This window comes from Triticum urartu, chromosome 3, assembly GCF_003073215.2.
Source record: "Triticum urartu cultivar G1812 chromosome 3, Tu2.1, whole genome shotgun sequence".
Classification (NCBI taxonomy): Eukaryota; Viridiplantae; Streptophyta; class Magnoliopsida; order Poales; family Poaceae; genus Triticum; species Triticum urartu.
In genome coordinates, this window is record NC_053024.1 from 487,724,639 (window position 1) to 487,745,099 (window position 20,461).

A 20,461-nucleotide genomic window follows, 5' to 3' on the forward strand; every position below is an offset into this window, starting at 1 on the left:
TCTTCATACGATCCTTTGCAACTTGTGTTGGCCCAAAAGACGTTTCTTACACGATTATGTGCACCGATGTCGTAATCATAAAAGAACTCTGGGTTGATCTTCTACATCTTCTCAAAGAAATCCAGAAGTTTCTTGACGTCATCTTGAGACTCTTCTCTAGCAAACTTCTATTTCCTGCATTTCAAACACAATGCAAACTCATCTTATCAAACAGGAAATAATTACCCACGGAATGCTCAAGCGATATGTTATGTGACATGCTTACATGTTGACCCAGTCACGGCTAGTATGTCCCATGAACTGCAGACCACCAGACATACACGACAGCGTTGACATCATCTGTGCGTGTGTGTGGTTGTCCAGCTGCATGTCCTTCACCAACTGGTCAATCAAAGGATCATCTCTTTTGTGTGAGCGCATGTGCAAAAGCATCCCGGGCTTTCTAGCATCTTGTGATTGTGGTTGAGCTCAATCATTTCTATCAAAAAACTCCCATTCTTCCTCTTTTTGACTCTAATTCTTGCCTTGCAGCCAATCCTTTTTGATGTCTTCTCACGTTTCCGGTCATAACCTGCCACAGTCTGTTTGTGCGTCCCTTCTCTTGAGCAGACAATGTAGGTATCCATCTTGTGTTTTGCCCTCTTGCGTATGCCAAACCCTGCATATCTTGCATATGTGTTGTAAAAGTCCCATGCATTATCGTACGAGGTGAACTTCATTCCAGCAGTAGGTATGAGGTTTGGCGGCATGTTTTTATCCTGCATCAAGTGAAGTGCTCTATGAGACAAAGTGTAATGTTCTGTTTAAATACGAGGACTGCATACGAGTTAAGAAAGCACTGTAATGTTACTAAGTTTTCGGAAGAGTCGACTGTATTACATGTTAGGCCAAACTTCACAGGAAATGTCAATGTGCACTGCAATGTTTTCTGAATGGACTGCAAATATTATTATTTTTCAGGACATAAAATTACATGTGTGTAATGTCATTCATCCGATGGCGTTTGTAGCTCGCCGGGTTGTATTGGACATGGTGGGCTTATAGCAGATCTGTGTAGTTGAGTATCTCGCGGTGGCAATAGTGAGGAGGACTTGTACCTGCCGTTGACTTCCGACCGAGGCACCCTTGGTGGTCGCGGTATTGAAGTTGATGCAGCAGGTGCACTCGGAGCTATGTTTTTGGTGCAGCATGTGCACACTGAGCTCTGTTTTGTCGTGCAGCAGGTGCATGTTGAGCTCTATTTTGTGGTGCAGCAGGTGGACGCAGTGGTAATCTAGTGTTGTGGTGATATCTCACTGGATTGGTTTGAAAATATTGGAGCGGCGGCACATCATCATAATCATCATCTTCTGCAACATCATGGTCAACAGCATTATCGTTGTCTGTTCGGACATGCTGTCCAAATGTAGTGAACTCATGCTTGTACTCTGGGTTGAGAACTATTAGAGCATCTCCAACAGACGCCCTACGTAGCCGCGCGCTAAGTTTCTTTTACAGCGCCAAAATAGCGTTTTAGCGCGCCAGACAACCGAGTATCTTCAGCAGAGGCCCAAAAATATACTGCCCAGCTAGCAACAATAGCAACTCCAACAGGCGCCCAAAATTTACCACGCGGGCCCGTACCTAGCTCGCCCCGCCGTGGCCGCGGCCGCGCTCCGCCTCGTCATGGCCGTGCCGCCCGTGGCCGTGGGCGCGCTCCGCCTCGTCATGGCCGTGCCGCCGTGGCCGTGGGCACGCTCCTCCCAGCCCCGCCACCGTCGTGGCCGTGGTCGCGCCCGCCCCGCCACCGCCGTGGCCGTGGTCGCGCCCGCCCCGCCACCGCAGTGGCCGCGCCCGCGCCCTCCCACTCGTGGTCGTGGCCGCGGCCCGCTGTGCCCGCGCGCTCCCGCTCGTGGTCGTGGCCGCGGCCCGGCGTGCCCGCGCGCTCCCGCTCATGGTCGTGGCCGCGGCCCGCCGCGCCCGCGCGGTGCCGCTCATGGCCGTGGCCGTGGCCCGCGCCCTGCCGCCGTCGTGGCCGGGCCCGCGCCCGCGCTCCTTCCCGCCCCGCCACCGCCGTGGACGTGGCCCGCGCCGTGCCGCTGGTGGCCCGCGCCCCGCCCCGCCGCCGTCATGGTCGGGCTCGCGCCTGCGCTCCTCCCAGCCCGCCGCCCCCGTGGCCTTGGCCGCGCCTGCGCTCCTCCCCGCCCCGCCACCGCCGTGGCCGCGGTCTGCCCCGCCGCCGTCGTGGCCGAGCTCGTGCCTGCGCTCCTCCCGGCCCGCCGCCCCCGTGGCCTTGGCCGCGCCTGCGCTCCTCCCCGCCCCGCCGCCGCCATGGCCGTGGCCGCGGTCCGCCCCGCCCGTGGCCGGTTGGCGAGCTGGCGCGCGCATACGAGGAGGCCAACGGCGGTTCTGGACGCACGGGACACTTTTCACGTGCGTGAAAAGTTCAGCGCGCTGGAGCTCAAGCGCTAAATATGCGGCTCGCGATCCAGTTTCGTCCGGCGCGCTGAACGGTTTTTACAGCGTGCTCTATTATGCAGCCTCCGCTGGAGTGCTATTTTCAACTCCGCGCGCGCTAAACTTGTGATTTTTTGGGCGCGGCGCTAATATTGGGCGTCTGTTGGAGATGCTCTTTATTGGCTAATCTTCATCGTCATCATCTTCATCATCATGTCGGTGAGTTCCCTCCCACATGAAGGTGATGTCGTCGCCATCTTCGACTACCTCTTCCTGGAAAAAAATCTTCTTCCGAAGAGTATTGCACCCTGTTTGTTGTCGTAAAGAATCCTCAAGGAATCTCAAGGGTAACCCAGCTAGTGTCTCTTCCGGAAGAAGCTCGACTCTTCTAAAAGTTGATGGTCCCTGGGTTGTCAATTATGCACGGCATTTTGTACCTATTGAACGTCATTTCCTGCACAAAACGGCAGAGCTGCATTATCAGGTAAAATGAACTGAATCATACGAATTGCATTGTGTTTAAAAGGGTACTGCGAACTAATGCGCGCAGACTACATCATCCCGCGGGGTGAAGTGAAGTAACCGCACTGCATCATTATCCATAGTGAACCTATACAACTGTACTGCCAACCGAGCAACTGCACTGCAATTTTAATCACAGTGAACTGAAGTAACCGCATTGCATTGTTTTTGGAGGCGTACTGGACTGCGTGTACTTCGTGTACTGCTTTGTCTGGAATTAGTAAACTGAGAGAGATGAGGAAGTGTACTGCTTACCTCGTGTTGTAGTGCTTTCTTGCGTTTGCAGAAGTAAGTTCCCTTCTCGTCCGTTTGCACCACTTCTGCGTTCAGCCGTGCAGTCCACTTGCCCTTCAGAAGTTCATGAGCGTTCTGGATGTTGCTCAAGGTGAGTGGAGACGGAGGATTGGCGCTGAAGGTCGTCGCATCCTTCATCCAAGAAGCTGTCGTGGATGAAGGAACCTTGCCGACAGTCCTCCTTCCTCGAATTAGTGTTATGTCGAGGCAGCACCAATCCACATCTGATGAAGGAGAGGTAATTGAAGACGCACCGCTCAACACCATGGAAGAATGCCCGGAGGAGATCGGCGGTGGCACTACCAAGCTGCTGCCGCGGAAGAAGGCCGATATGCGAGCGGGGGAGGCGATGCTTGGTTGCTGCCGCGAAAGAAGGCTGAGAGGCGATGGGCGGCGGCGCTGCTTGGCCGCTGCCGCGGAAGGAGGCCACGGGGGGAGGGGCAGCGTCGTTGCCGGCCGCCACCGCGGGAGAAGGATGGGATGGGAGTGGCAGCGGCGCTCCCAGGCCGCCACTGCGGGAGAAAGCGGGGAGGGGAGGGGCGGCATCGCTCCCAGGCCACTGTCGTAGAAGAAGGCCGGGTGGGGAGGGGCGGCGGCGCTCCCAGGCCGCTGTCGCGGTAGAAGGCGGGGAGGGGAAGGGCGGTGTTGCTCCCAGGCCGCTGCCACGGTAGAAGGCGAAGAGGGGAGGGGCGGCGGCGCTCCCACGCCGCTGCCACGGTAGAAAGCGGGGAGGGGAGGGGCGGCGACGATCGGGTGGGGGATGTGCAGAATAAGACCAGGTGTTAGTAGGACTCCATTTTCCTGGCTCTACTACGTGGTGTTATTCCATCAAACTCAAATTACATGAGTTGCTAACCGGAACACTAAAGACAGAGCTGCGCCACAGCAACAGATTCGGAGAATGAATCCTTTTTCTATGCGGATAGCACATGCCAATGGATAACACTATAATAACACTAAGAGAATCATGTTGCTCCTTGAAAAAGAAACACAGGACACAAAAGCAGCAATTTTACAGTCTAGAGAACTGAGTACAAAAAATATCGGTGGTTCAAAAGTTACAGAATGAATGATACTTGTTAATATAAACCACCAAAAGATTCAAAAATACAACAAATTCATGTGTTTAGTGTGCTGCATGATATGTTACATCTGGGTTGTATGAGGAATGCAGCATACAACATATGTTGTTTGGTAGGTTGTGTGATGTGGAATCTAATTCTAGTGTGCATGTACTTGTATGTAAAATAAACAGAAGATTATTTCAAATATATTTGCTGATTCAAGTAATAAAAGAATATGTTCACAAGTATCCAAAATTTAGTCAAAATATAATCACATGTCTTCAAAATGACAGATGATTTTGGTAAAAGAAACAAAATTTCAACAACATGTTGACTGTTTGTGTAAGTATATAAATAGTTTATATACAAATAAGTAGCTTATGGCACAAAATAGCTAAAAAATGTACCAGGGTCACATATAAGCAATTTATGGCACAAAATAGCTAAAAAAATGTACCAGGATCACAGAGTGCACATAAATCAAGTATCCAGTGCAAGTACATCTTGAAAGTTCACATATATAGAGCCACAAATCTATATGGTCATATTACAGTCCAGTACATCCTAGAGTTCGCATATTAGATAGCCAGAAATCCATATTGTCCATATTACAGTCCAACAAAGAAACATAACATAAGGTCCATGTTACATTCCATACATCACATATATAGGGGCATGGTTTTTCTGACCAAATACAATAAAATATGGTCAGCTTGGTGTGAATTAGCACATATTTGTTCACACTCCATCCTTGGGCACGAACACTCCACCACTGAACTTGGAGAGGTGGTGAATGACCCAACGAATGCGACGAGTCTCCGATATCTGCACAAATGAGTGGCTCCTAGCCCTGTTGACGTTCTCATTGAGATAATCCAAGACAATCAATAGATCATCCTCGGTAAAACCAGGGAGCTCCATGATAGAATTGTAAAGTTCAGGATGTGCCTCTCCAATGGACTTGATGGCAATAGCAACTTCACGGACTGCATCGGACATGTTGCTCATGACCAAAACTTATTCACTCATCAAGCTAGCCCTCTTCCTTTTGCCAGTGGAGCTAGAAGCATCCTTATATGGTTCATTCCCATGAGCAGCAGCAACAGCATCTTCCCCATGAGCAACAGCGGTAGCACTCGAGCCAGGTTCATTCCCATCAACAAATTCAGAACCACAACCTTCGAGGTTTACAAATGATGGGGAGGCTTCTACCATTGAAGGAACCCCAAGAACCTGATGAGATGTCATTATTGCATACCTTCCTGTAGCAATACCACTCCGAGAGATAGCAAGCATCTGAACATAATTCTCTAAAGGCACATTGAGGTACTCAACATCTTTGGGATGGTCCTACATGAAGTGTGGTTATGAAAAGGTTAGTCAAATAGCTACTGAAGGATTAAAAGCTAGTAAAATCTAGTTCTTTGAGCATAAGTAATTCTCTGGGATGGTCAAACATGAAGTGTGGTTATGTACAAACCTTGATATGACCCAGGTAGTGCTCTTCCTACAGCGATATGACATAGTTGGTATCATCCCAAAGTGACCCGCTAATGTCTCGGAGCTTACTTATCTCCACTCACCTAGCACGCCACTTGCGGAGATGGTTGTACACTTGGGTCCTGGTTATGGAAAGACCAAAGTGGTCACTACAATTCTTAGCCACCTGATTTAGGTGCACCTCCTTAAAGCCCTTGTCCGCCTTCACTCCACCAGCAATGAGCTCTACAAATCGACGTAGCATGAACCCAGAGACATTGAAGATGTCCAGCGCAATGGGTGATTCCCACCACCATGCCCACCATCAGCCGCCATCTCAGCCATCAATCCTATACAGAACAACCAAAAGGAGCACCAACAGAATTAAAATTTATATCAAGTCTAAAGTGGAGCACCAACAGAAATATAAAGAACCATAAACAGAATTGAAGTGGAGCTCAAACAGCAACATAAGAGAGTACATAATACATAAATGTTTCAATTTGGGTACACGACAATTATTCATAATGTATTACAACATAGAATTGAGCTCTACACTTGAGCATTACACAGTAGAATTATTCATAATACAGAACTAATGGCAAACATGCCCAACCCGACACTTGAGCTCTACACACGTGTGAAAGTGCGTTATATCGACTAAAGGGGGGTGAATAGGTGATTTTTACAAATTCATCGGTGAGGAAACTCAACTTGAGAAATTTCCTAAGTCACGAACTACAGGCAGCGGAATAAGTACTCAGGTGCATGCATAACAGAGCAGAAGCATAGTCATCATGATGAAATAAAACATACACAGAGCACAAGTAGCGTGTAAACAGGATAAGCAGACTGAAGACAAAGTGGCTAAAGAAATAGGATTGAGAAAATTAAGAAAGTCTTCAGTCAAAGTCTTCAAATGGTAACGGTCAAGTTCATCAACACATGAATGAGGAAATGAAAGGATAGAGGAAATAGAACCAGTAGCTTGGTGAAGACGATGATTTGGTAGACAGTTTCAACTGCTGTGACAGTCTTACGTCTGGTTGGAGCAGCTAGGTATTTAAACCTGAGGACATACAGTCCCGGACACACAGTCCTCACTGTATTCTCCTTGAGCTAAGATCACACAGACCTTGCCCAATCACTCGTGGTAAGTCTTCAGGTGACTTCCAAACCTTCACAGACTCGATCACTCAACGATCCACAATTTCCTCTTGGATACTCTAGACCATGACGCCTAACCGTCAAGAGGATGCACAGTCCTTAAAGGTAACAAGCGTCGGTTCCACACAGGAACAATCTCTTCAGTGATGCTCAATCACTTTGGGTCTGTAGGTGTTTGGGTTTGATAATTTTTGCTCAAAAGTCCTCGGAGGATGGGATGCTCTCAATGACAAGTGTCAGTTTCTCTCGGAGCAGCCAACCCACTAGTGGTTGTAGGGGGTGGCTATTTATAGCCTAGGGAGCAGCCCGACATGATAAGACATAAATGCCCTTCAATGATATGACCGTTAGGTGGGTAGATATTTTGGGACAGGTGGCACGTAGCACAGCAACGATCGAAAATTTGAGTATCAAATTCCTTAGGGCTATCATGTTCCTCACTTGTAGGTAATCCGCACTGGCGAATTCCTAACTCCTCAGCCAGAACAAATTCTTCAAAGAACAGAAGATCTTCGTCTCTGTCACTGACGAAATTGACTAAACTGTACGAGATTTCCATTGGCTTCACTCGAAAGGATTGGGTAGGTGTACGATTTTGAGATGAGCATCACTTGGAAACTTTTCCTTAGTTTTACCTCGACCGCTTTAACAGTCCGGTGTTTCCTATGACTCGAGAAAGAGAAAATGAAACTACGAAAACAAGTCTTCACGCTTCATAATCCTCGCATGAATATCAAGTCTTCAAGGTCACACCAATTTCCTCACTTTCAAAGTCTTCAACTGAAGACATTCATTTTTAGGGACCGTCTTTCATCGTGAATATCAAACTCCTCGTAGACTTATAGACCTGTGTACACTAACAAACACATTAGTCTCTTAACCTATAAGTCTTCAATACACCAAAATCACTAAGGGTCACTAGATGCACTAACAACGTGAATTGTCCCTATTGGCAAACATATGCCCAGCCCAACCATCTCTAGTTTGTGACCAAGTTCTATTATCATGTTCTATTCAATCACACCATCCGACACTGGATTCCCAGTCCAAGAGTGCACATGTGGTACGAACTCATCCTCTCCCCACTGAAGTATCCAATTATGAAGAATGCAGCAAGCTGGGACGATTTTGACTTGTGGTGGGTAAGGGTGGTGAGGCAATAGCAGCCGGTACATTGGCAAGAACATGGGTGCCATCAATTGCACCAACACAGTCCTAAGAAAAGAGGTGAGGTATATTTTGTAAAATATGGGTTATTCGGCATGTCCACATAATTCTAAATGTTGATATATTACCTTAAAGTAGGGATAGAAGCGCCTACTATGTAGAATTTTTGGATGAACTTCATTGGATGGGGGTTGGGTCATCTCATCACACAACTCCCCAATTGCATATAAAACTGCCTTGAAGTATTGACTGATTACTTCAATTGACCTCCTAAATATGGATTTCATTGCCCTAAACCTATGGTTGTGCCCAACTACAAGAAGGAACATCGCAAGCTGCTCCTCAATGCAATATGAATGTTGTCTTCCAACAATTTTCGATCACGAAACAAGTTATACAAGGTATAAAATGGGGCCCTGTTCATCCTTAATAGGTCATGACAATTTATGTCATTGGTTTCATATAAAACGTAGATTGGACAACCTAGCTACGTCTCTCTCAAGCATAACGTAACGGATTGGAGCATGATAGTTTCTAATCCTAGCCCTTGTAGTTATCGTGGCCATATAGGCACACAAAATAGCAACCAAACCAGCAGCTTGCACTATCAGAGTATCTTGGGTCTTGCCATTGTCATCCATCTATATAAATTCAGCACAGATTTATAAATTAATAAAGGCATGGGCACTGATAATATTGACATCATTTGTATCATCAAAACAAAATATATATATATGCACAAATTATTCATACTATTTGTACCATTTGCATAAATATTTTGTCTACCTACTGATTTCTTAATTTCCATAAGCTAGCAAAGTGTTCTGGACATATCACACATATCCATGCTAATGACCAACCTTACGTAATATAAAAACTACCCAGCCATAATCCATAGGAGAAAAAGGAGGTTGGTGACATATCTGAACCTACATAAAAAAGGAGGGGAGGCTATGGGAAAAGAACACATTGGTGCTAGCCACACCCAGCTGGAAGAGAAGACCCTCTTTCCTGTCCCCGACCAGAGGCCGCCGCTTCATGCATCCGCATCGAAGAACAGGCGCCACAAGTGGAGCGCGAGCGGCAGAGAGATGGGGATGGGGGGGGGGGGGGGGGGGGGGGGGGGGGGGGGGGGGGGGGGGGGGGGGGGGGGGGAGGGGGGGGGGGGGGGGGGATGGGAGACAGGGAGAGGGAGGGGAGGAGGCGCCGCAGCGGCGAGGATGGCTGCCGGCGATGTCGACAGAGGTGACGGGGCTGCGAGATCCACCGTTGTCGCGGGAGGGTTGCGAGGAGAGCGGCGTGAATGAGTCGGGTCTAAGCTGCAAGGAGAGAAACCCTATCCCCTTGCTCGCGTGGGTGCAGGCACGCGTGCGGCGGCGGGTGCTGGCTCGCGGAAACGCCCGAAACCTGCGTTTCGAGCGAGCCTCGCTGGGGGGCTCTTTTTGCATGCGTTGGGCCTGGCTCAATTAGACGTGCAGGCTACCAAGCATCGAGAATAATGCACGGTGGGTGCGAGCCAGATGCGGAGCAAGGAACCAAACACACCCCTGGTGTGCCACATCCTAATCCATGAGAGCCGCCTCTCCTCCCATGCGGGCTGATGCTAGATCAGCCCCTGAAGAGGCCCCCGCTGGGAAATGGAGTTGAACGGCATCTGACGAGAACAGGAAACATGACTATAGGAACAGCTAGGCGAGAACAGGAAACATGACTATAGGAAGAGGCAGAAGCAAGAAAAGAGGGGCCAAATGACGGCGTCACTTACATTTTATCTGCCTGCCACCGTATCAGTCGGCGGCAGCGCCTCCCGCCGCCTCGCCGACCACCATCGATCAGCACCGTATTGCACCGCACTGTCATATTCATGCTGGTACTTAAGAACAATGACTCTGAGAGCACATATTTTGATCATTCCAGCAATAGTATGAGAAGGAAATTATCCTTCAGAAGAACCCACTACTAAGAATAGAAGTATATTGGTGTCACACGCATGCAAAAAAAAAAAACTCAGTGTGACTGATTATGTTAGAATAAGTGAATAACCACAGTTCATTTTCATATTCCCAGCATGTAGTAATGAAATCTTGTAGCTATTACTATGACAGATGGTTTCAGTTCAGCTGCCAAAAGGTCCAGAAGTTTTTCCAAAATAACCACTGATATAATACATTGTGATAAACAAAGCAAAATACATGTATTATTGAAGCTCCTAAGAACTCCAGCGTCATCTCAATCAACCATGGAAAATCTTGGATATGTTTACAGGTGAACATACAACATTTTTATTAACAGATACGTCACAACTAAGGAATTGTAGCCAACCTTTCTAGTTTCTAATCAGTGGGGCTTACTGGACAGAAAGAGAATAGTATGATTCCCAGTTTTATCAGAAAAGAAGTAGAAGATCAATATGTGTATTACAACAGGATAAAACATGCATTTAGTATGACAGTGACTGAGGAAAATAGTTGGCTGCTTACATTACATTAAGTTCCAGTGAACCTCCACAGGGAAGCTTATAACAAACATAGATATCACTTTGGCATTCCACACCCTTTTCATTTCCAATTCCATTTAATAAATCTCCTTGTGAATGTTTTAACCGTGAAATTGACTCTGTTTGACAGTCCATCGGATTAAAGCCTCACAATGTCTTTTTGGATATTTTGTTGATAACACCTTCTGCAGTTCATTAGAAGTTTCCTCTGTGTAAATTAACCAGGAAAACACCAAGTTAATATATTATTGATATAAAACGAACTACAGAATGTTACCCTCTAAAAGGTGCAGAGCTTTACCAAATTAGCAAGCATTGTCTTGAAAATTTTACTACAGACCTACGTAGACAAAAGAGTGTCAACAGATCACATTGTATCGCAACCCCAGTAGCCTAAATCCTGGACAAATAAGCCTAAATTTACATTTACCAGTGAAGTGGATAAAAATTGCAGCAATCAAACACAGATATTTAATATGAGGTCTTCGTAAATATGTTTCTGAATACCACAGAAACCTTCTGTTGCCTTGGGGCATGGAGACGTTTTAAGTTATTTCTGAATATTTAATCAAACGATATATATAGTAGCATAATAAGGAGAGCATATGGCATTATTACTCGTGAAAACAGGAAAGAGAATTTGCCATTAAAACTATGGCAACCTACAATTTTTCATAAATCAAAACTGGTTCTGAAATTCCAACTATTATGACATATACATCAACAGGTGTAAAATTAGCATTTTAATGTACACTAGCAAACAGCTAGCTCTATTAAGTCACCAATAGGCAAAGATTACTACCATGACAATGTAGCTACACGATGTTGAGCTACTTCAACTACATTGGCGAGGCCGGCCTGTAAAGCTTCAGGAATCTGTAAAAAAACTAATAGTGAAAACTTCAAGAGTTATGATATTTATCTTAGCTGATAGGAATAAACACAATAACAATATGCAAGAGCACAATGCATTCGGTGCAGCATTTTATGTCTATAATATACATGATGATAAATCGAGCACCATATGTTATAAGAACTGAAGCCTCTAGCACAAGTTGAACTTGTAGATTGCAGGAACTATGAGAAGCAGATGGAACTGCAAATAGTATATAAGTATTTTTTAAACATAAGTAAAAAAGAATGAAGCTTTGAATTATTTACAAACAGTGTTTCTCCTTTGCCTGAATCAGTTAGGACATGACTGGTAACCATCATATATCGTTACCAACCAAACATGCATATAGCAAAGCATTGAGCAATGCTAAGAATAATGAAATTACTACTCCTTTCCCGCAAAAAACACCCCAGTGCTGCTAAGTGATGAACACATGATAACCAATCACAGAGATCAAATTCTCTGCACTAAGGTGCACATCAAACAAAAAGGATTTATATTAAAGCAAGATCAAGCACCCTTTGCCAAACTCCATTGCATATCTCCATGGGTTGCTGCTCCAAACCCTATCAGCACCGAAATCATCCATGGTTTGCTGCTTCCGCAGAAGAAATAGCTTCCGGAGGGGTGAAAGGAAGGAGAAAGAGCAAAGGGATAGAGAAATAGTGGAAGAGAAGGAAAGAGATGGAGCTGGCTGGTTACATGCATCATCGTCAATCGTGGTTTCATTCAATAGAGATCCCTGCCCGAGGTTGGTGGCGGTAGATCAAAATAGAGAAGACGATTGAGATTCAACCGTGCTAGATCCCATCGAAAGACTTGAACATCAAGAGAGGGAGGGAGGAAGGGGGGGGGGGGGCGAGAGCAACGATCTGAGTATACCTACGAATCAGCGAGCTGCTGCTTCCTGCCGTCAAGCTGCTCATGCTTCCTACCGGCATCCTCTCCCATTTCTGCGCCCCGCGCGGCAAGGGATTTTGACGCGTTCCATGCCAGGCCACCACCCCCTGCTTCCTCCTCGCACTCTAGGGCGTGAGTTGGGAGCTCCTCTCCCACAGTAATACACACCCTGACTAATCTGTACATAACAAAATAATATGCACATAATCTATGTGTAAATCATCGAGTTTACAGCATTATCGTGAACCCACCTAGTGTTCAGCACTCGCCAAACTGTCATCACAATTCTTGCAGGTATAATGGTGAGCAAAGACAGAAAGGAATACAAAGCAGACAAAGAATCCTGCTACAATTAGCTGCAGCATTGATCACAATCAAACATCTCCCCGTTATTACAGAATATGCTACATCTAGAGTTACTAAACTGAATCATTTGGTTATCTTCTGAATGTGGTAATCAAATTCATCCTTTTGAAGGAAAGTTCAAAAGAATTGTCTAATGCATTATTTTTTGTTAATTCATTAAGCGCTGCCAAAATCATACCATTTGTATCTATCCATATCTTAATAAGGATCTGAATGTAATCATATTCATTTCTGTAGAAATATGTGGTGATAACATGGTTCCAGAAATATTATTACAATAACTAATGCGTATTGGATTCATCTCCAGCAATGCTGGCAAACTATTCCAAATAATTTAGAATGGCCTAAAGTTCAAAATAAAAAGGATGGCCCTAACTCTCCAAATAATTAGGATGGCCCTAAAATTCCAACAAATATATCTAATATATAGGGTACAAGAAGGGAACATATTTGCAAGTGAAATATATACCCATTCACATCTCCAAGGCACATGAAACATAGTGTTGTAGACCCGCTGTCGCTTCTTGTCATTACCCACTGCAATTGTACTCCTAAGTGAATTGCCGCTATACATTTCTCCAACGAAGTATCTGAAAGGTGAATTGTCACGGCGCTCGACTTTTGCAGTATATCATAGTTGAAAAGAGGTCTAAACGCATACATTGGACTAATTCAGTGTGCGATAGGAAATCTGACTAAAAGTTGTTCCCATCTATGGCCACTACAAAGCAACAATGGTTAGGAGCTGGGCAGTTAAAAAGAAATGCAAATCCAGAGACTGGTAATGATATCTTTTAAAGGTTTTCATAAAAAAAACATGAACAGAGTACCTCGCTGGTTTAAATTATTTGGTTCAACTTTCTGAGTTACTATTTTCATTTTCACGAGCTTGTAGAGAATCAGTGCATCCTTATTTTCTTACTTAGAAAATGCAGGTTATGATATGATTATCTGCAGCTTTTCTGATAAATTTTTATATACCCCAACTAAAACCATGATGCCAGTGTTCTTTCTAAACTACAATACACTTTATTTCTCATGATCCTCCAAATTTAGCAGGACGCACAAAACCCATAAGGGAACCACTTCAGTGTAACACAAGATTAATTCCTAATTTCTACTTCCGACTGTTTCGTTTATGTCACAATGTTCATAGACTGCGTAGCTGGTATGAAATTCACAAATGCCGCACTCTACAGAATTTCAGTTCAATGCGAATGTTCTTACCAACAGCAATGAAACATCACACCATGAAAGAGGTGTGCAAAAAACTAAAATATGTACTGAAATCCAAATGAACAGAAATCTATACCTCCGAGAATGTTGCTGTTCTCCTTGATGTACTTGTCCCAGCCCAGCGACTCATCCTTCTGCAGTTTCTTCATCGTTCAACTCAGGCCGCCGGGCCGAACCCGCACCGTGGCGTCAGCCGCAGCGCTTTCACGCGAGCTGTTTCCGCAGCTGCTGACCGTGTCCTCCACAATCGACACCACCCTCCCATTCCTGGCCATGCTCCTCTGCCTCAATTCCATGCCGACGTACGCCACGCAGCTCGCCACGGACCTCTCCGTGTCCGACATCTGGCAGGCCTTCTCCGCCACAGGCCTCAGATCCGTTGCCCTGAGCACGGCGGGCGCATGGACGTCCACACGCGGCTCCTCCTCCACAATCGAGGGGCTCCAGAACCTCTGCTTGCGCTTGCAGTGTTGCGGCGGCGCTAGGTCTCGGGAGGAAGTGAAGGGATGTGTTGTCATCGGCGGCGGTGGTGAGGCCGCTGGAGAGGAGCTCGAACAAGAGTTGCAGCCGCCGGATCGGAATGACATGGCCGGCGGAGGCGGAGGCGGGAGAGCTCCCTCGCAAACCCTAGGCGTGGGCGGGGCCTCGTGGTCATCGCAAGTAGAGGCTTGAGAGGTGGAGCTCAGGCAGAAGATGGAGAGGGTGGCGACGGCAGCGGCGGTAAGCTTAGATGGGAGGAAAAGGGAAAAGAACGCTGCGTACGAAGGGAGTTGCGTGCTCGTTTTTTTCTTTCTCGTCCTGTACAGTAAAATCAGCACAATATTTGGACAGGTGGATAGCGCGAGTGAACGCCCTTGTCTAGCGCCTTATTGTGTTTGATCATGTGATGATACAATAACAATCAGTTGTCAGTATTTCAGACAGTCCCTCTATCTATAGCCATCACTAATATTGTGACAACAATAAGTCTATAACAGTTACTTGGATGTTTTTTTAGCGAGAATTAAAAAAAAAACAGGAAAATTGCATTTTGCTGACAAAATGTGCAGCACAAAGCACATAATTTAGCCATGCAGAGAATGTACAATAATTGAGCTTAGTGAGAAAAGATCTCTATCAAAGCAATCACGATGATAAATAAATAAAATATTAAAATTAATCTGCCACTACCACCTCTCCTTTCCCTAGTAGTGAAGATGCAGAGTATAGCCAGCCATCACCTCCATGGTCCAGATTATTTATGCCTAGCGAAAGGACAACATGTAGCGAAGCTAAACCGATTTGATCAAACAAAAAGGAAGAAAAAACATGCACAAGTATCTAGATAGAGAATTGATAACTCCTAATTTGCCTCTATGTTTTGGTCTAAATGTGAAACTAAGAAATCGTTAAATTTGCCTTGGTGAAAATACTACTAATTTGGTACAGTATGGAATTAAGTTAACAAGATCTCAAGCACAAATGCATATTCCGTGAAGAGTACAAAATAACAAAAGGATGTGACCAGTGATACTATTCACAGATAACTTTGCATTGTTTATTTATGAAAACAAATCTGAAGTTGCCTGAACCAGAAGTTGATTGGAGGTGCATCACAAAGGATAACTGCATCGCATTAGTTGCCAAAATAATGGCCCTCACTAATAAGAAAGTGCCACTCTTTTTCAGCATTTGTCAAGAAAACTATATGCAAATAAGACCCGGACAACTGATCCAGATGTGTGAATTTTTGAATGGCAATATTTCATACATCTGATAACGGAAGGTCAATAAACCCAGTGTACTGATTTTGGATTGTGGACAGTTTCACTTCCATAACACAAAAATATTTTGCTGGCGAGTTAGATTAAGGCTGTGTGGTGGATCATCAGCAAAAGCCATGTTTTTAAGGCGACGCTTAGGCGTCACTTAGGCGGTGAGGCGGACTGACAGCACCCTAGCATTTAGTCTGCCTTACGACTTCTGCACTTGGGCGGTAAGGCCGGTGTTGATCACCTTATGACGCCTTACCGCCTTAAAAACCTTGAGCAGAAATAAAAAGAGCCAAAAATGCATCCACTGCAATAGAATCGAGGTAGTATTGCAGTTCAGACTTACCCCCTGGCGCCACTTTCTCTTCACTTTCCAATTATTCTGATTCTTAAACTGGTAAAGAATCGTTCCTTTGTTCCTGTAGGCAGAGGTGGTGAACCAATTAACTCAGCAAGTAGCACAAAAGGCTCTGATTAAGGAACAGCAAAATCAGGCAGAATAATTAGCTCACCAAGAAGCACGATGGCAACAGGTGAAGATATGATAAATGAGGCTATAGGGCCTCGATAAATGACAGTTCGCAATACGTCCATCCGCTGCCTGTAACCATGTGTCACTATTGAGGTGGCGTTCTGCCAAATACAGTTCCGTGGGATGAACAGTTACAATGGAGTCACCCACAATGTTAGGCAGAACCTTAGAGCTGACACTCAGAATCCTTTCATCAATAAACAGAACATTGTCTCCAATACTAGTTACCGGGACAGCCCTGTTAAGGATAAGGTCAGACAGTCTGTAAACCAAAGGGTGCGTAAAAAATCCGTCGCTATACCCAATCACCAGGACCTCTGAGTCACATTCTGCCAGGTATTGAGGGGCAGGCATTTTGCCAGCCCAGCATGTAGCAATCAACTTCTTTGATGGCATCGAAGACGAACCTGAACCCATCTCTTCATGCTGGGGTGGATTGATCTGGAAGATCTGAGTGTCTCCAGAACCACTAGTGTAAAATGTGGAAGTATCCATCATGTATAGCTTGCCTTGGGATGATATTAGCCTCCCAATTGGTGGGAGCACCCAGCTTGCAACATTCCATTGATGGTCCCTGGTGGTAGCAAAGGCTAAAATCGATAGCTTATAAACTACAATCATGACAGTGATGACTCCAGCTGCACTAACACTGACAGACGTGGCACCGATGTTTCTAAGATACGTCCAGACCATTTCAACATTTTTCTTGGCTCCAGGAAGACGCATGAGGGTCGCAAGTGGCGGCAGCTCTGCAATGTCTCCAGTGAATGGGTGGAGGAGGCGGATGGCGGTGTCTTCGTCCCGTTGCAAGAGGAGGAGACCATCGACCGAGTCGAGGATGCGTGATCTCTGAAAAGCGGGAGCAGGCAACGGACGATGGCGCCAGTGGAGAGGTTGATAAAGCGGATGTACCCATGTAGCCTGCCGTGGCCAGGATACAGGCCGTGGCCCTCGGGCAGCATCATCCACCGGCGCGGGTGAAAGCGCGGGTCGACAACACCACGGCCGCGTGGGCAGACGGAGCTAGACCGCCAGTGGGGGCAAACGGCGCGGAAGCGGACATAGTCCCTCAAGTCGCTCGCCAACACCCTCCACCCGATCAGGCGAACTAAATCTGCCTGAAGAGACGCCCACGAAGATGGATATGAGATGGCGGCGGCAGCTATGAGTCGAGGGCGCTTGCTGCTGCACGCAGTCAGGCCCGAGGGGAGCTTGATGCTGCACGCAGTCACGGCCGAACGGCGCTTTGGGTACATCGACGACGACATGCCACCCGGCCAAATATCAATCTTGCTGGGGAAAAGAAAGATTGAAGTGAAATAGGTATAACCACAGTTGAAAGAAGGAAAATAAAAAGCTTCGGCAATCAACAGACAAAACAGCGTACCAGCGATCTCCAGAAGCGATAAGGCGGTGTGAATCGCCGCAGATCCAGCAGAGCCGGTGGAGGAAGGGGGAATGGAAGTGGAGAGGGGGCCATGAACAAGTTCGCAGTTATATATATATTTTAGAACAATTCGCTCTTAGGCCTTGTTTGGATACGATGGATTAGCCAAACTAGTTTTCCGTGAACCCATATAACCGCCCAGCAAACTAAAATCATGTTTGGGCCCTCCAACAAAACCGTGGATAACTTAAATTCTGTTTTCACAAAGCCAGGAAACTACGTTTTATCAAAAACGACTAATACTCGTTTTTGAGAAAACAAGATTACATAAAACTTTCCGTAACAGACATTTTCCTCTCCGCTCCTTCCTCAACAAACTTATTGGCGCCAATTCTTCCCTCCCGCGGCCAGTTCTAGGCGTCATTTTTTCCATCGCATCTATATAAACTGGATGGCGGCACAACAAACATCAGCAAAAAGAGATCTGGAAACCTAGTTCAATGGCTAGCCGCTAACCCCTGCTGTGATCGCCAATTCCCTGGCCGCCGGTGTTAGGCTGGGATCACCAATTACTGGCAGATGGCCGCTGCTGGGAAGAGAAGGGATCTCTCTTCCCCAACTTGTTTCCATCACCAGAGATCAATCTGCAGATTCGTCATCCTACAGGTAAGGTCCATAATCAGAAACTGATCAGCATACTCAAATCTGTAGGAAGAAGGTTCATGCTTTCAGGACATGAATGCAACTACGAAATTGAAATTTAAATCTGTAGTAGCTGTGTGTTTACTTGAGTGATGAATAGACAATTATTTCCTATAGATTAGTCACATATGTAAATTGTCAGGTCTTAGTTTTTACTACAATATAGGCAATCCTTGTAGATGGAATACCCTTCATGATAATTTCCTTACATCATAATTGGTGCCAAAGGTAACAAAGATTGCAGTATTTGTGTAACTTAAATGATTTAACTAGTAATCATTTTGTTGCTTTATTTCCCTTTAGGAAAATATGGATGACCAAATCAAAAGCATTAAGAAGGAAAAGACCGATAAGCAGGTCACAAAGCGCCACACATGGAAATCTTCAGAGGACAAAGTATTGCTGAACATACTAAAAGATCAAACTTTAAATGGAGGGAAGGAAGGAACAGGATACACAAAAAAAGCATGGCGTGAAATCCTAGAAAAGTTCAATGAGTCCAAGGTAGACAAACTTGAGTTGCAACAAATAAAAAATCGCCATAAGTACTACAGGAGTTGTTATGCTACCATGGACAGACTTCTAAAGCACACAGGATTTGGTTGGGATGACGATGACAAAATGATCAAAGCTCCAGAAGAAAAATGGGCAGAACTCATTTTGGTAAGTTTAAGAATAGTAACTTTTATATAATTGCCATATCATACACTTGACCAATAGACTAACAATGAACTTACAAACCGCAGAAGGATAAGAATATTCAAGAATACCGAGATAAAGTGTGGCCTAGTTGGATAGACCTGCAAGACATATGTGCGAGCTCTACTGCATCCGGACTCGGTGCTGTATCTAGCAAAGGGAAAGGTGAAACAACTAAAACACAAATTGATCTGAATGAGGTGGTAGAACTAGAATCCGATGAAATAAATGATCCCACTATTGTTTGTCCTAAAAAGCCTAATAGCACCAAGGTAGAGAAAAAGAAGAAGTGCAATGCAAGTGGATCACAAGAACCTCCAAAGGGACAGAAGCGATCAGCCGATGATGCTATAAACGCAATTGATCGCCCAGCGGACGCATCACTCATCATCGCTGAATCAAAGAAAAATGCAGCACAACAGATAGAAGCTTACTCAGTGAAAGCATGTATGAAGATATTAAATAGCATGCCTGGACTTGAGGCAAATAAAAAATTGAAAGCTGCAGAAGCATTTGAACAAGCCAATAAAAGGGCGATTTTCGTGGAGATGGATGAAGAGACTCGATCTCTTTGGGTTGACAATGCGTAGTTTTGTTTTCTTGTAATGTACCGTTGAGCTTTGAGATTAAGTCATATTTGCAATTTTTCATTAATCCTTCTGTAATTTTGTGTTCAAACAATCAATGGCAGTTGCAATTTTATATATTTATTTGGGTGTTGTTGCTTGCTAATTATAAGATCCAATTATAAATTTCTACTCTTGATATTTGGAGTTATATATATTTATGTTCTTCAAATCAATAAAGAACCGAATATATAAAATTGATGGCATACATTTCCTTTACGTTGATTGGTTTGACACAACAATGATGCAATGGTGTTCTCTCGCTCATTACATGATTTTTGTCCTGCCATTTAACAGAAAGTCTATCGATCAGTTAAAGGAGAGTGATGGAAGATATGGCAAATGAAGAATATTCTGATTCTGAGCAGATGGTTATTCATAACATTTCGGCAGTGTCACTGTTTCGATATGTGCTATTTGGAAGACTATTCAAAACACCACGTAGTACTTCCAAATTAATTGGTGCTCAGAAAACTAAAGAGTGGTTAGAAGGGCATCCAGTTAGATTTTATGAACAACTTCGCGTTGATAAGCACACCTTCTACTTACTGCGAGATGCATTGTGCGAGAGGAATTTACTTAAGGATACAAAACGGATGGATGTGAATGAACAACTAGTGATATTTCTACATACAATTGGGCATAATATTAGGAATCGTGTTCTCCAGGATAGATTTCAACATTCAGGAGAAACAATTAGTCGACACTTCAAGAGAGTTTTAAAAGCCATAAATGGTTTGC

General features: G+C 45.1%; 1 pseudogene; it reads right to left on the reverse strand.

The window, feature by feature from the left end:
* Positions 1–10,480: 10,480 nt before the first annotated feature.
* On the reverse strand, positions 10,481–17,846 carry LOC125544515 (annotated as a pseudogene).
* Positions 17,847–20,461: the final 2,615 nt, after the last annotated feature.